Genomic DNA, 5,149 nt, shown 5'->3' on the forward strand with positions numbered 1-5,149 from the left:
AAGCAGATTTTCTTTACAAACTGAGGTCCACTGAGACAAATGTAACATTTGTGATATATAAATAAACTGATTGCGTCACAATATAACATTGGTAAGCCTAAAGAAAATTGTATACAACCGGTTGCCATAGCGACATTGTGTGCATTGCCATTTAAGCTGAATGAGTCAAACGACAGGGTTTTATAAATACAAGTAAAAAGCTGAGAAGTACTTCACTTGATTTATTAGCTCTAATTATTGAATGCAAACCCCAGCCATTTGAACTACAATACATTTTCCAAGTATTCAACAGAAATTCAGAACATACTAACCATCTTTTATTTATCATCATAACAAACCAACAACAGTCATTCTTCAGACTCCAGCTCTCATCTGGCTGTTGGGTGGCAGGGCCTTGCCCAGGTGGGTCCCCCTCCTCGGCGGCATGTTTCTCATGGACCTCAGGCTTCAGCTGGTAGCCCTTCTCCCCATCAAAGCAGTCCAGGGGAGTGAAAGCAAGTGGGTTTTCTCCCAGGAGGCCTTGCATGCGCGTGCGCCAGCCCTCCAGCATGGTACCGCGTGCCTCAGAGGGAACGTGAGCCGGGCCCAGAAGATCTGAGGAGCCAGAACCTGGAAGCCACAGTAGTGCAGGATGCCATTCTGGAGGAGACGGGGAGATAACATTAGTGATGATGCAGACGATAAATACGTTTCCTCTGGAACAGCTTTATGATAATCATTGATCCAAATAAAATGCCTGCAGTGGCCAAAGAGTGACATTCATGTCTCTATTGATGCCATTTGCACTGAACATGGACTCCTGAGACCCAGTGGTGAAGGAGAGCATGGCCCTTCTTGTCCTGTGGAAAAAGACAAGATCTACTGTAAGAAGGGAGATAGAGTCACAATAAGGCAAACCTCTTGATTTGCTTCGTTACCTTGAAGAGTCCCTGGCTGTAGCGCTTCTTGTGGGTGAAGGCAGAGCCCCGTGTGAGCACCCGGTCCATCCAGCCCTTCATGATGGCAGGAGCAGTGAACCAGTACATGGGGAACTGAGCAGTAGGGCTGAGGTCAGTTCATAACAGAGGCATGGCTTTAAAGAGTCCTCTCCTGCTGATGTTCAGGTGTATATCAGTATGTAGTGTCTCTACTTTAAAGAGTCCTCTCCTGCTGATGTTCAGGTGTATATCAGTATGTAGTGTCTCTACTTTAAAGAGTCCTCTCCTGCTGATGTTCAGGTGTATATCAGTATGTAGTGTCTCTACTTTAAAGAGTCCTCTCCTGCTGATGTTCAGGTGTATATCAGTATGTAGTGTCTCTACTTTAAAGAGTCCTCTCCTGCTGATGTTCAGGTGTATATCAGTATGTAGTGTCTCTACTTTAAAGAGTCCTCTCCTGCTGATGTTCAGGTGTATATCAGTGTGTAGTGTCTCTACTTTAAAGAGTCCTCTCCTGCTGATGTTCAGGTGTATATCAGTGTGTAGTGTCTCTACTTTAAAGAGTCCTCTCCTGCTGATGTTCAGGTGTATATCAGTATGTAGTGTCTCTACTTTAAAGAGTCCTCTCCTGCTGATGTTCAGGTGTATATCAGTATGTAGTGTCTCTACTTTAAAGAGTCCTCTCCTGCTGATGTTCAGGTGTATATCAGTATGTAGTGTCTCTACTTTAAAGAGTCCTCTCCTGCTGATGTTCAGGTGTATATCAGTATGTAGTGTCTCTACTTTAAAGAGTCCTCTCCTGCTGATGTTCAGGTGTATATCAGTATGTAGTGTCTCTACTTTAAAGAGTCCTCTCCTGCTGATGTTCAGGTGTATATCAGTATGTAGTGTCTCTACTTTAAAGAGTCCTCTCCTGCTGATGTTCAGGTGTATATCAGTATGTAGTGTCTCTACTTTAAAGAGTCCTCTCCTGCTGATGTTCAGGTGTATATCAGTATGTAGTGTCTCTACTTTAAAGAGTCCTCTCCTGCTGATGTTCAGGTGTATATCAGTATGTAGTGTCTCTACTTTAAAGAGTCCTCTCCTGCTGATGTTCAGGTGTATATCAGTATGTAGTGTCTCTACTTTAAAGAGTCCTCTCCTGCTGATGTTCAGGTGTATATCAGTATGTAGTGTCTCTACTTTAAAGAGTCCTCTCCTGCTGATGTTCAGGTGTATATCAGTATGTAGTGTCTCTACTTTAAAGAGTCCTCTCCTGCTGATGTTCAGGTGTATATCAGTATGTAGTGTCTCTACTTTAAAGAGTCCTCTCCTGCTGATGTTCAGGTGTATATCAGTATGTAGTGTCTCTACTTTAAAGAGTCCTCTCCTGCTGATGTTCAGGTGTATATCAGTATGTAGTGTCTCTACTTTAAAGAGTCCTCTCCTGCTGATGTTCAGGTGTATATCAGTATGTAGTGTCTCTACTTTAAAGAGTCCTCTCCTGCTGATGTTCAGGTGTATATCAGTATGTAGTGTCTCTACTTTAAAGAGTCCTCTCCTGCTGATGTTCAGGTGTATATCAGTATGTAGTGTCTCTACTTTAAAGAGTCCTCTCCTGCTGATGTTCAGGTGTATATCAGTATGTAGTGTCTCTACTTTAAAGAGTCCTCTCCTGCTGATGTTCAGGTGTATATCAGTATGTAGTGTCTCTACTTTAAAGAGTCCTCTCCTGCTGATGTTCAGGTGTATATCAGTATGTAGTGTCTCTACTTTAAAGAGTCCTCTCCTGCTGATGTTCAGGTGTATATCAGTATGTAGTGTCTCTACTTTAAAGAGTCCTCTCCTGCTGATGTTCAGGTGTATATCAGTATGTAGTGTCTCTACTTTAAAGAGTCCTCTCCTGCTGATGTTCAGGTGTATATCAGTATGTAGTGTCTCTACTTTAAAGAGTCCTCTCCTGCTGATGTTCAGGTGTATATCAGTATGTAGTGTCTCTACTTTAAAGAGTCCTCTCCTGCTGATGTTCAGGTGTATATCAGTATGTAGTGTCTCTACTTTAAAGAGTCCTCTCCTGCTGATGTTCAGGTGTATATCAGTATGTAGTGTCTCTACTTTAAAGAGTCCTCTCCTGCTGATGTTCAGGTGTATATCAGTATGTAGTGTCTCTACTTTAAAGAGTCCTCTCCTGCTGATGTTCAGGTGTATATCAGTATGTAGTGTCTCTACTTTAAAGAGTCCTCTCCTGCTGATGTTCAGGTGTATATCAGTATGTAGTGTCTCTACTTTAAAGAGTCCTCTCCTGCTGATGTTCAGGTGTATATCAGTATGTAGTGTCTCTACTTTAAAGAGTCCTCTCCTGCTGATGTTCAGGTGTATATCAGTATGTAGTGTCTCTACTTTAAAGAGTCCTCTCCTGCTGATGTTCAGGTGTATATCAGTATGTAGTGTCTCTACTTTAAAGAGTCCTCTCCTGCTGATGTTCAGGTGTATATCAGTGTGTAGTGTCTCTACTTTAAAGAGTCCTATCCTGCTGATGTTCAGGTGTATATCAGTATGTAGTGTCTCTACTTTAAAGAGTCCTCTCCTGCTGATGTTCAGGTGTATATCAGTATGTAGTGTCTCTACTTTAAAGAGTCCTCTCCTGCTGATGTTCAGGTGTATATCAGTATGTAGTGTCTCTACTTTAAAGAGTCCTCTCCTGCTGATGTTCAGGTGTATATCAGTATGTAGTGTCTCTACTTTAAAGAGTCCTCTCCTGCTGATGTTCAGGTGTATATCAGTATGTAGTGTCTCTACTTTAAAGAGTCCTCTCCTGCTGATGTTCAGGTGTATATCAGTATGTAGTGTCTCTACTTTAAAGAGTCCTCTCCTGCTGATGTTCAGGTGTATATCAGTATGTAGTGTCTCTACTTTAAAGAGTCCTCTCCTGCTGATGTTTAGGTGATATCAGTATGTAGTGTCTCTACTTTAAAGAGTCCTCTCCTGCTGTTGTTCAGGTGTATATCAGTATGTAGTGTCTCTACTTTAAAGAGTCCTCTCCTGCTGATGTTCAGGTGTATATCAGTATGTAGTGTCTCTACTTTAAAGAGTCCTCTCCTGCTGATGTGATTATATTGTAAAAATCCCTTACTACTTGACTCAACGGCGCCCTCTGGTGTTGACGTACATCAAGTACAGCTATGACAGATATGGAGCAGGGAAGGGGGAGAAATGGAAAGAAAGTAAAAATGTTAAATGTGGTAAAGAAATAGCATAACACATATTATATGCAGTTTTATAAAATAATATTCATCACTTTTTACAACTCACCATTATAGAATACATTTGTATGGGATTTAATTTATGTTTTGTTGTTTATAGGAGGGGCAGAAGGGAGGGGGCAGAGGGGAGGGGGGACCAGGTGCATGTAGCGAAATAAGTATTGTTGAGGTAAAGGCACATCTTTATATGATCATTATTATAAAAAAATAAGAGAATAAAGTAAACAGGTATAAAATACTACATGTTACAGTAAAGAAAAGTTGTTATTAATAAACGAGAACACAGTTTGAAAGGAGAGTGATTTGTAAAATGTCCATAAAGAAAAAGTAAATCTGTTTCATCTGCTGAGAGATGTTTCCATAGAGCTCCTGATGTGGCTCTCAAAGTGCAGCAGATTGATGCTTACCCGGGGGAGCATGCCCCCGGACCCCCGAGGAGGTTAGGTCCCCCCTGGAGGAGGTTAGGTCCCCCCTAGAGGAGGTTAGGAGATTAGGTCCCCCCTGGAGGAGGTTAGGTCCCCCCTAGAGGAGGTTAGGTCCCCCCTGGAGGAGGTTAGGAGATTAGGTCCCCCCTGGAGGAGGTTAGGCCCCCCCTAGAGGAGGTTAGGTCCCCCCTGGAGGAGGTTAGGAGATTAGGTCCCCCCTGGAGGAGGTTAGGTCCCCCCTGGAGGAGGTTAGGTCCCCCCTAGAGGAGGTTAGGTCCCCCCTGGAGGAGGTTAGGTCCCCCCTGGAGGAGGTTGGTCCCCCCTGGAGGAGGTTAGGTCCCCCCTGGAGGAGGGTAGGTCCCCCCTGGAGGAGGTTAGGTCCCCCCTGGAGGAGGTTAGGTCCCCCCTGGAGGAGGTTAGGTCCCCCCTGGAGGAGGTTGGTCCCCCCTGGAGGAGGTTAGGTCCCCCCTGGAGGAGGGTAGGTCCCCCCTGGAGGAGGTTAGGTCCCCCCTGGAGGAGGGTAGGTCCCCCCTGGAGGAGGGTAGGTCCCCCCTGGAGGAGGTTA

The 5,149-nt window shown here is 44.1% G+C and overlaps 1 pseudogene; it reads right to left on the reverse strand.

Moving 5' to 3' along the window:
- Positions 1 to 320: 320 nt before the first annotated feature.
- LOC117444276 (NAD(P)H dehydrogenase [quinone] 1-like) lies at positions 321 to 1,044 on the reverse strand (annotated as a pseudogene).
- Positions 1,045 to 5,149: the final 4,105 nt, after the last annotated feature.

Source organism: Pseudochaenichthys georgianus, unplaced genomic scaffold (assembly GCF_902827115.2).
Source record: "Pseudochaenichthys georgianus unplaced genomic scaffold, fPseGeo1.2 scaffold_777_arrow_ctg1, whole genome shotgun sequence".
Classification (NCBI taxonomy): domain Eukaryota; kingdom Metazoa; phylum Chordata; class Actinopteri; order Perciformes; family Channichthyidae; genus Pseudochaenichthys; species Pseudochaenichthys georgianus.